Source organism: Physeter macrocephalus, chromosome 9, assembly GCF_002837175.3.
Source record: "Physeter macrocephalus isolate SW-GA chromosome 9, ASM283717v5, whole genome shotgun sequence".
Taxonomy (NCBI): domain Eukaryota; kingdom Metazoa; phylum Chordata; class Mammalia; order Artiodactyla; family Physeteridae; genus Physeter; species Physeter macrocephalus.
The window spans coordinates 71,808,307-71,820,889 of record NC_041222.1 but is presented as its reverse complement, the minus strand read 5'-3'; positions in this window follow the sequence as shown (position 1 = coordinate 71,820,889).

The window sequence follows — 12,583 nt, the reverse complement described above, 5'->3', positions numbered from 1 at the left end:
GCCGACAGCTGCGGCTCGCGCCCGTTTCTGGAGCTCCTTTACGCGGTGCCCTTAATCCCCTCTCCTCGCGCCCCAGGAAGCAAAGAGGCAAGAAAAAGCCTCCTGTCTCTTCGGCAGCTCCGCGCCCGTTTCTGGAGCTCCTTTACGCGGTCTGTAAGTCTATTTTCTAAGCATATCAAGGTGTTTCTGTTGTTGACATTTGTTGGTTTCCTAGTAATCAATAAATTTGCTAAGTCTTTGAAACACTGGGAGGCAGTAAAACCAGAAGTTTCTTGTGAATATTAATTTGGGGACATGTATTTGATTTTTATGTTTGCATATAAGTAATACTTATCTGGTCATATAGAAGGCAAGATACAGATTTTTTTTTTCTGAAACTAGCTAACAGTGCAAATAGATTCCACAAATATGTTTTAGAGAGTTTGTTTTGATTTAGTAAGACCCTAGTATTTCTATATAAATATAGCCACAACTATTTAATCCTTTTTCCTGGGATATGTGTCCAAAGGAATTTTAGCAGGAGAGAAAAAAATATATATATATATAACTGGAATCAGTAACCATGGCCACTCTTCTGGATCATATTCTTACATAGTACAGTTTCTTCTCGTTCATCAAAGTTACTCTCCTCTTCTTCCCAGTGTCACAAGGGCACCATCAATCAAAAAATGATACTTTGTTGAGCAGGTGAGTGTCACAAATGACTACTCACTTGAGAAAACTGTTTACCCTATTGGAGACACAAAAGTTCCCATTGAATTTTCCACTAACACCAGGGTTAAAAGAGCAAGATTTCTGATATATTTAAGAGGAGTGAAAATGTTTTATGTCACAAGATTTTGAGACTTCTTGACTGTTAGGGTTATGACTTTAGGGTCATACTTTGAGGCCCATTGAGGTCAACACCAAAGATGGTAAGCAGAACAAATTTTTGGTAATTTGGATTAATTTCTTAATTTCTCTGGCATCCCTAACTCCTGATAAATTATGAAACTTCTATTGCAATTTAGCTAAGACATATTTTGTACTCTCTTTGAAAGAACTTTTGGGAAACTAACATTATTTCTGAATATAAATGTACCGTTTGGCATTACACAATGAAAAATGAAGGAATAATCAGGAACTTCCCTAATGCTGGTTGCTCTTTGTATAAATGTTAAAGTTCTGACCTGACAGTGATGTACTACATGCATGGGCTTCACCTTCTTTGGTTCCACTGGGTCTTTGATAGTTTGGATGTTTTCCTGAGGAAAATGTCTAAATCAAACTTTGTCAAAGCTGATTTTGCCCCATATTCCTATGTTGCTGAAGTTCCAGATCATGTTTTTTTCATCCAGTGAAGATTCACATGAATAGACAATGCTTTGTTTTATTTTATTTGGGGATTGACAGATCTTCTAATTTTGTGATATTGTTTCTGTAGGACTTTTAATATCTATCACTCGCTTTCTTCTTTCATTTTATTACTTGTCCTCCAAGAGACCTGTTCTTTTCCAAGATATTTTCCTCTCTTCATAAAATATCACCTTCCCAGATTACCTTCTCTGGTCCCACTCACTTTGAATTCCTTTTCTTTGGGTTGTTCTGTAGATATTGATCTGGTCTGTCATATCTCAGACTAGTTGTTGGAAGTCGACACACAGCTTGAGACTCTCTCTTTCTGAGGGTGATTATGTGTGTGTTTTGCTTCTGCTAGGATTCCCCTGTCCTATCCTCTTCTCTGCAAAGTCTCTCAGACTGATTGTTTGTTATAAACTCTGAACCCAGCTCTGCTGATTTCAGGTGTTTCCTTTACATATGTATAAACTGACATTCTCCACTTATATGTGTAAATTGAAATTTAGTGTTTTCTCTTTCCTAATTATGCTATATACATAAGTGTTTCCTTTCCATGTTATATGTTTTTTGGATTGGAGACAGTCAGTATTATCTCATGGGAAAGTGGAAATTGAAAGGGATCTATTTTTTCTTTTTTTTCCAATGGGAGAAAATGCTTGCAATCGATGCAACTGACAAGGGATTAATTCCCAAAATATACAAACAACTCATACAACTCAATGTGAAAAAGAAAACACACAAATAACACAATCAAAAAGTGGGCAGAAGACCTAGATATAAAGATGGCCAACAGGCACATGTAAAGATGCTCGATGTTGCTAATTATATGAAAGGGATGTATTAAATTATTACCTTTAGGCCCAAGAATGGTAGTCAACTTCATAAATTATTCACCTTTTATTCTATAACCCTCATCTCCTTTACTGCCAAAATATGCAAGTCTGAGGCTAAAGAATGGATACCTGTGTGGATTCTCTTGAAACTTGAAACTTGGCTTCTATGTGAAATAAGCTTATTTGTTGTGTTTATTGCATTAACTCTGGCTCCAACTCTCTATCAGTGGTCCTCAAATTTGATGATGTATCAAAATCAACTCAGAAGGTATTTTTAAATGATTTCCAGGAACACAGTCCTAGAGACCTAATTCCATAGGTCTTGAGGGGAGAGCATAATTTACTTATTTAATAATTACTATGAGCTCCTTTTGATGTAAATATTTCATAGACCATATGTTGAGCACTGGAATAAGGAAGATCGTTTTTGATACGTTTATCAGAAATGGTGTGAATCATATGAGTGGCTGGGGGAGCGTAACATTCTGGGCATTGGGAAGGGGATTTGAAGTTAGAGTGTCTTAGTACCTTGGAGGCTTAGTGATAAGGCCAGTGGAGGTGGACTTGAGTGTGTGAGGAAGACGAAACTAGGAGATGAGATCAGAAAGGTAGCCCAGCAGGTAAAAATAAATAGGGCCTTGGAGGCTATGTAAATTACCTCTGATTTTTGTCATAAATGATTTGGAAAATTACTGGGAAATGTGGAACATAAGGTTGACATGGTATGACTTTAGGGATATCATTCTGTTGTATGGAAAGAAGACTCTAAACGTATCAGGGTAGAAAGTGCGTGAATATTAGAATGCTATTACATTAAACACAATGAAACATTATAGTAGCATTGATAAGCATTTATGGTGTTGAGAAGTGGTTGGATTCTGGATATATTTTGAATATATAGGAAAATGTTTTTGTTGATCGATTAGATATGAGTTGTGATGGTAAAAACAAGAGTTTAGAAATAAATCTAGGAATTTTGATAGAGCAATTAGAAATATGTTATTTATTGAAATATGGAAAATCTGAGATGAATCACATTTGGGTATGGATGGTTAAGAGTTTGGTTTATGATATACTGTCTTGTAGATTTTTAAAGGCAATCAAGTGGAGATGTCATATGAACAGTTGGATATAGAAATCTGTAGAAATGGGTCAGGGTTAAAGATATAAATTTCAGAATTATCAGTTATCATATTAGTTTAGATAAGCCTTCCTAGGGAGTATATTTAGAGACCAGAAGACCAACTTCTCTGGCATTTACAGATCACCATATGGAAGAAATGGGCCAAAGAGACTGAGAATGTTTGAATAGAACCAAGAGAGAATCACATACAGCTGAAGACAGGATGTCATATGTATCAATTACATAAAATTCTGCTTAAATGTCAACTAAAATGAGAACTGAGAATTAACCAATTGATTTTGCAGCATGGAGATCATCATTAACATTGACAAGAGCAGTAGTAGAGACAAAAGCCCTTAAATGCAATTGTATTAAGAGTGGATGTAAAGAAGAAGAAAATGTAAATAGAGAATAAATTAGAAATTTGATTGTTTTAATTAGTTAACACATGTTTTAAGTCCTATAGAAGCATATCAATTAAGATATAAATTTAAAAAGACTACATTGAAAAAAGGACATCCTTTTTTTTTTCTTGACATTGCTGTTAAAGAAAAAAAGTTTTTATCTATGAGAAAGTAGATGAAATTGTGAATAGGAATGAGATATAATAACAAAATCATCATCTCCTATCTCTGCATGTATTGGCTTCTTCGATAGTGAGTCAAATGTGAGGCAAGCAATTTGTGTTTTAAATAGTTATAGGGAATGCCTCTTGCAAGAGAAGTTTTTGATAGACAGCTCAGAAATATTCCATGAACCATAGATTTTTACTGATACATACTCCCTCTCTTTTTATGTATTCTATTATTTAAAAACAGAGAAGATAAATCCTCTTATCACAGCAGCATTGCCAGAGTAACAATGATAAAATCCTTCTATTATGTGACCCTTCTCAAAAAGCAATTTTTATTTTTCACACCCTGCCAAGCTGGTTCTTGGGAATTTTTAAGTAGTGTCTTTAAGCACACATTTTTATTTTTTAGGGTAAAAATAGGAGGCTTTACTATAATTTACTGAATGTGAATTGTTCAGCATTTCAAGAGAAAATAATACTTAATACCAGGTTAAACTGACTTCAAAGGTTCCAGGACACCAAGTTTTTTAACAGTAGCAGGCATGGTCAGCCCCATGGAACATAATTCTCTTCCTGCTACTCTTAACCTGTCTGTGGCCAGGTATAACGGGAAGACTACTGAAGTGTGTTTCAGGAGGCATTGGCAATAAAATCCTGCTGTGCAGGCATGGTTTGCTTTGATCAGGTAATGGGAATTGTTCCTTAATAAGACCTTGAACAGTTTGAAACGACTATTCTTTCCTTCATTAAATTGTCCTGGGACACTTGTGGCAAATATATTGACCATAAGTATAAGGGTTTATCGCTGGATCTCAATTCTATTCCATTGATCTATGTCTATCCTTATGGCAATACAAACCTATTTTCATTACTGTAAGTCTGTAGTAAGTTTTTGAGATTAGAAAACAGGAGCCTTGCAACTTTTTTCTTCTTTTTCAAGATTGTTTCAGCTGTTCTGGGTTCCTTGCGTTTTTATATGAAGTTTAGGGATAGCTTGCCATATCCTGCAATAAATAAGCAAACAAACAAACAAAAAAGAGGAAATACTGGTATTTTGATAGGAATTGTGTTGGATTTGAAGATAAATTGGCAATTATTGCCATTAAAAAATTCTATTTTCTAATCCACAAACACAGGGTGTCTCTTCATTTATATAAATCTTATTTAATTTATTCCAACAATGTTCGTAGTTTTCAGTATGAAAGTCTTGCTCTTTTTTTGTTAAATGTATTCCTAGGTATTTTATTGATTTAGCTGCTATACAAATGAGATAATTTTCTTAATTCATTTTTGAATTGTTTATTTCTAGTGAATAGAAATATGACTATTTTGTATATTTATCTTGTATCCTACCATGTTGTTACACTCATTTGTTAGTTTTAATAGTGTGTTTTAGTAGTCCTTATGATTTTGTACATATATGATCATTTCATCTTCAAATAGAGTGTTATAATTCTTACTTTTCCATATAAATGACACATTTATTTTTATTGCCTAATTGTTTTGGCTAGAACCTCCAATAGAATGTTGAATAGTAAGGGCAAGAATGGACATTCTTGTTTTGTTCCTGACTGTAGGGGAAGCCCATTCAGTCTTTTTCCATTAAGTATAATGTTAACTGTAGGTTTTTCACAGGTGCCTGTTATCCAGTTGAGAAAATTCCCTTATAGTCTTAGCTTGGTGAGTTTTCTTTTTGTTTTTGTTTTTCTTTACAATCAAAACAAGTATTTGTCCTGGTTTTTATTGAATAGTCTTTTTTTCCAAGTACAGATTGTCCCAACTAACTTTATTTTCTCTTTAAAGATTTGTATCCTATTTAGTGTCTACAGAACTTTACCCCATTTGCCTTTAGGTTCCCTCTGCCCTTTGATATTCTTTCACATTCTTATTTCCCAAACTTGACAAGTTCTTACTCTTCCTTATTAACAAATCTGTCCCCTGTGGCGATTACATTTTAGTTCCTGAGAATGTTACTTAAGCTTCTTAACCCAAACCACTGGTTCCCACTGAAATAGCTTTCCTTTCTCTGTAATGATAAAAGTAAGACATTTTCTTCATAAACATTACAGTATTCTGAACACTTACTAGTTACTATGTGCCAAGTGTTGAACTAAGTACCTTATAGTTTTTAGTCTGATTTTAATCCTCACAATATGAGGTCAGTGCCATGATGAGCTCCACTGCACAGAGAAAGAGAGGTTAAGCAAAATGTCAAGGTCACGACACTAGGAAGGAGCAGAGCCAGGATTTGAATCCAGATCTCTGTTTACAAACCCTGGCTCAAACAAAAAATAATTAAAAAAACAAAACAAAACAAACAACAACAAATACAAACTCTAGCTCAAGCTGCTGTGTCAAACTATAGTATACTTCCCAATCTTTCCCCAGTTAGAATCACTGATAACATTGTTTTTTTCCTTCCAAAGTTTTTCCCCAGCTTTATTGTTATATAATTGATACATACATTGTATTAGGTTAAGATGTACAACATAGTGATTTTATAAATGTGTAGATTGCAAGATGATTACCACAATAAATTTACTTAACACTTCCATCACCTCACAGTTACAAATTTTTTTCTTTTTTATGGTGGAAACTTCTTAAATCTACTCTCTTCGCAACTTTCAGATATACTATATACTATTGTTAACTACAGTCAGCATGCTGTACTTTACATCCCCAGAATTTATTTTTATCATGAAACGTGTTGTGTTTTGTCAAATTATTTTCATTGTGTGGATTCAAGTTACTGTCAGTGGCCTGTCATTTCAGCATGAAGTACTTCTTTTAGGGCAGTTCCACTAGTAACGAATTCTCTCAGTTTTTATCTACGAGTATCTTAATTTATCCACTTCTGGAGGAGAGTTTAGCTGGATATAGAATTCTTGGTTGATAGTCTTTTCCTTTCAATACTATAAAGATGGTTCTCACTGTCTTCTCACCTCCAAATTTCATAATATTCCTACTGAGGATGAGTTCTACATGGTACATTTTTATTCTCTTGCTGCTTTCACATCTTTCTCTTTGTCTTTGACATTTGTCATTTGACTATGATGTGTCTAGATGTGGATAACTAAATTTACCCTTTTTCAAGTTTTTTGAGCTTCTTTAATGTTTCAATTGACATTTTTCATCAAATTTGGGAAGTTTTTGACCATTATGTCTTCAAATATTTTCTTTCTGCCTCTTTTTATTTTTCTCTGGGACTCTTACTGTGCATATGTTGGTATGCTTCATGCTGTCCCACAGGCATGAGCCTCTGTTCATTTTTTTCTTTATTAATTTTCTTCTTCTGTTGTATAATTTTGAGCTATCTGTATGTTTCCTGATTTTTTCTTCTGTCAGATGAAATCTACCGTTGAACCACTCTAGTGAATATATCATTTGGTTATTGCATTTTTGACCACAGAATTTTGTATAGTTAACTTTTATAATTTCTTTCTTTTTAATGGTATTGCCTGTATTGTGAGACATTGTTGGCATACCTTCTTTAGACATGTTTCTCTTTAGTTCTTTGGACATGTTTATAAAATTAAATGAAGTTTGTATCTACTAAGTTAAAAATATGAGCCTCCTCAAGGAAAATTTTATCTTTTTCCACCCTATGTGTATGTGGCATACTTTCCAATTTCTTTTAATGTCTCATAATTTTTTAGTTGAACACTGGACATTTTAGCTAACATATTATAACAACTCTGGTACCAGATTCCTCAAGTCTCCACCCAGCCTCTAAAGTTTGTTGTTACTGTGTTTTTCATCTTTTTCTCTCCATTGTTTCAAATGCTTATTTGTTTTTCAACTCTCCTGAACTAATTCTATAGGTTCTGTATTTCCTGCAGTGTGTGGACACTGAGTTTTTTTATTAGCTAGTTGTTGTTGTTGCTGCTGCTGTTAAGTTCTTGTCTTTATTTTTAAGCCTGGCTTTCTGTGTGGCACCCCTCTGTCAGTATAATTTAGTGTTCAGCCAATTATTAGTCAGAAGATTTCTTTAATTATCTTGCCTATGGTTTTTCTATCCTTTACAGAGGGAATTGTATGAGAAGAATATCTTCAAACTTCAAAACAGCTTACAAGACAGGCTTAACTTTCACTGCCTGCTGGCACAGTGTCTCAAGATCAGACTTCTCCTTTCTCGTGTTTTTCCCGGGCATATACACAGCCTTACACATATACTGAAACTTTTAGATTCCCACATATATGTTGGACCTTTCCAAGTTCCCTTATCTAGTTCTTCCATATTTCCTTTTAAATTCCTGGCCAAACTACCCCAACTGAATTCACAACTGTAGGCAGCTGAGATGTTGCTAGCAATTTTATTTTGTTTCAGTAATGCTCTGGAAATTGGCTCACCCTACCTTGCTGATCTGAGGTCTGTGTCAAATGAAATGGATGTCACACTCAAAGAATATAGATTTTCTAAGAATCTGAAAGTTTGGACAAAATATTGTCTGTGCTCTGGGAATGGTGTTTTTAATGGAAACCCATAAGAGGACAGTCATCTTCTTAGGCTAAAAGACTGATGGCTTTTCTCTGTTACAACACCAGTGATTGAGAGAGGGGGTGGGTGCGAATAACCTGAAGTTATAATGTCATAGACCTCACTGTCTCACCAAGATTAAGCATTTTCTCTTGGATAAATTATTTTTAGTTCCTTCTGTGGCACTAGTTAGTTTCCAGAGTTCTGAAAATGTTAATTTTAGATATTTTGTTTACATTTGTGTTAGTTTTGAGGGAGAACAAGTTTATAAGTATACTTCCTTGGTAATTCTGGAAGTCAATTGCAGCTCTGCTCCTTTAATGCCACAGACTACTTCAGCCAACTTCCAGACTCTTATTAACTATCTCCGTACCCTAACAGAGTCTAGATGACACAGGCCAGGCTTTCATTTTCAGTTGAAATCAAGGTGATTATCATGCAGTTTCCTGATGGGTAGATCAACAGATTTCCTTAAAGGGATTTATTTTCTCAATCACTTCAATCTCATTTCTTTCATACCAGTATTGATCAGGATGAACATGTTTATGCTGTGGCAACATCTTGAAATTTAATGTAATTTAATTTATTTTAAATTTACACTGTTAGTTCATTTTAGGTTGATGCGGTGTTCCTTTCTATATAGATACTCAGGGACCAGTGTAACAGAGACTCCCCCGTGATGTAGCTGTGCTATCTGGTACTTGCAGCATCCTCATGTGCTAGGAGAAGTACATGGAGGTCTCATCACTGCTTTCCCCTGCTTCAGCCCAGAAGTGCTTCCTGCCAATTTCTCTCACAGCAAATTGGATAGAATTAGTCACATGGGTTTATTTAGCTCCAAGGGGATGGAGGTTTCTCTTGCCTTCCTTATGACTAGGAAAAAAAAAAAAAAGAAGAACCTACAATCTACTACACTACTCTTTAAGCTGGATGCTGGTTAAATGTTGCAAAAATCAGGTTCAAGCCATTTCCTCTTAGAGTCCCCTGTGGGTAGTCTAGCACTTTACTTTTGAATTGGGGCATACTTGACATGTGTTGTTTTATTGTCTACTGGAACCTCAGCTGGAACTAAAGAAGGAAAATCTCATTTTACTTTCTTGCTACACAAAGTAGAATTTTTTATAGTTAGGATATTTTCTTAGATGTCTTTTCACAAATTGTCTCCACAACTGCCAGCAAGAATTGGCACTCTACCCAGTCCTGGTCCAGAAATGAGAGCAGCATTATTTCTTTTCATCTTTTCTTCCAACTGGCTCAGAGAACAAGAAGTTGCACTGATTCATTCTGACAGTCTGTCTGGCAATATCCACCTAAACAAGAAATGGTTTTCAAACATTATTAACAATAACTTTTGCATTGCTTTTCTAAAATTAATGTCTAGCTTTAGGTCAGCTATTCCATCCAACATAGAAAATTTACTTCGTAAAGACTGTCCTAGCTGCACAAGATTGCTTAGTCACACTATACATGGGGTCTCTATCATCCATCGCTCAAAAACGCAATAAACAGAGAGGTCTTGTGTTTCTACTACAATCAGCCCTCTGTATCCACGGGTTCTTTATCCACTCATTCAAGCAACCACAATCCTAAGTTGGTTGATTCATGGATGTGGAACCCACAGATACATACGGCTGACTGTACTACACCACTGAATATAAAGGACTGAATATCAACAGATTTTGGTATCTATGCAGGTCCTGGAGCCAATCCCACTGGGATAATGAAGGATGACTGTATATGCTAAGGAGTGAGTTAAGATCTTAGACTTTAACAAGTGTGTGAGACGTACATGCTTACTATTCTCATGTAATTTTTAGTCTATTAAAAATAAGTATTAGAAAATAATTATACAGTCACCACATTCATTCAGTAATGCAATACATATTTATTTAATATATTGAACATTTATTAGATGCTAGGTACTGAAATTCCAAAAGCAAATGGGGCATTATCTCTGTCCTTCAGGTTTAAAGGTTATGAAAATTTAATTGATTTATTCACTTCCCTTCATCATAACAAACAAAATTATATCAGGATTTAATTATGCTGCCTAAAATTTCTAATGTAAGTCTGTATTGCTTCTGCTGAGGTCTGGTAATTGTGCTTCAATGTTAATTTCCCTTGTGTAGTCTAGAGGGGACAGAACTTCTGAAATGGAAGAGTGAAGAACTTGACAGATCTTCTTCCCAACCATACAACCATTTAGCTAGAGGAAATTATAAAAATATCATGTAACATTTCTAAAAATTTTCCTTAGTGCATATAGAAAATGGAGAAGCATTGGTTCAATAAAGTTTACTGAATCTTGTTAAGAACAGAGAGAGTCTGGCATTTGAGCTCTCACCCATTCTCTTCCTCCCCTCCCAGTTTGGTATTATGGATACTCTAGTTTGGATGAGTTATGTCCAAGAGTATCAAGTTGGACTTAACAAGTTGGGTAAACACAGAGTTTATCACTGTGTTCCACAGTGAGTTCTACACCAAGATACATCATAGCCAAAATGTTGAAAGCAAACATAAAGAGAAAATCTTCAAAGTAGCGAGAAAAAACCACTTCACTTCCAAGGAGCCCTAATAAGATCAGCAGCTGAATTACCATCGAGAAAACAAAACCAAAAACAATAACAACAACAACAACAACAACAAAAGTAGCTATAAGGCAGTGGGATGATGTATTCAAAGTATTAAAAGTTAAACAAAAAGACTGTCAGTCCAAACTTTTTCCCTGAATAGCCTAACAAAATATTTTCCAAATTATTTTAATATACACAATAATAAAATCACATATTCTAAGATGCTATCCTAATGCCAAATGAAATCTACATTTCCCAACTAAATGCTCTCCACACTCTAGCAGAGCAAAAGAGGACAATGTGGTAAAATAGGAAGAACATAGTATTTGCACATAAAGAACACTACATTTAAATCTAATTTCTGCATTTCATAGCTCTCTTGTAATGCATAAGAATTATAGTGTCAATATGTCTAAAACAGGAATGATGATACAAATATAACAGAGTCATGATAAGAATTAATTATTGTGACACATATGTGGTACTTAGTACAGGGCAGGTACTCAATAAATGTTTGCTCTAGTAAAGAAAATTACTATTCTTAATATTTGATGGACATTTCACTAGCAGTGTTGCACTAGTTCACCCTATTTATTTTGCCTAGAAACACTGGATGGATAGTGATAACACTCTATTTTAAAGTGTATAAATTGTAGCACAAGTATGTAACAGAAGTCATCCAATATCTTATATTTATAGCACATTTTATTTTAAGACTAATACTTCTAAGTTCTGAGTTCTATGACTTTTGGTTGCTGTTTTCACTGCAGTTTTCCTAACGCCAAAAAACCATGACTAGAAGGTGGCTGATAGAAATAAGTATTTCTTGGGTGAATGAAAGCCAATCTTAATCTCATTTCAGACATAACATTGAGTCATGCTGAAATAAGGGAACTGCAAAAAACCTTAATATTCAATAAAACATAAGACTTTGTATTACTATTATTATTTTTTAACATCTTTATTGGAGTAAAATTGCTTTACAATGGTGTGTTAGTTTCTGCTTTATAACAAAGTGAATCAGTTATACATATAAATATGTCCCCATATCTCTTCCTTCTTGCATCTCCCTCCCTCCCAACCTCTCTGTCACACCCCTCTACATGGTCAGAAAGCCATGGAGCTGATCTCCCTGTGCTATGCGGCTGCTTCCCACTAGCTATCTATTTTAAGTTTGGTAGTGTATATATGTCCATGCCACTCTCTCACTTTGTCCTAGCTTACCCTTCCCCTACCCATATCCTCAAGTCCATTCTCTAGTAGGTCTGCATCTTTATTCTCATCTTGCCCCTAGGTTCTTCATGACCTTTTTTTTTTTAAGATTCCATATACATGTGTGAGCATACGGTGTTTGTCTTTCTCTTTCTGACTTACTTCACTCTGAATGACAGTCTCTAGGCTCATCCACCTCACTACAAATAATTCAGTTTCGTTCCTTTTTATGGCTGAGTAATATTCCATTGTATATATATGCCACATCTTATTTATCCATTCATCTGTTGATGGACACTTAGGTGGCTTCCATGTCCTGGCTATTGTAAATAGAGTTGCAATGAACATTTTGGTACATGACTCTTTTTAAATTATTGTTTTCTCAGGGTATATGCCCAGTAGTGGGATTGCTGGGTCATATGGTAGTTCTATTTTTAGATTTTTAAGGAACCT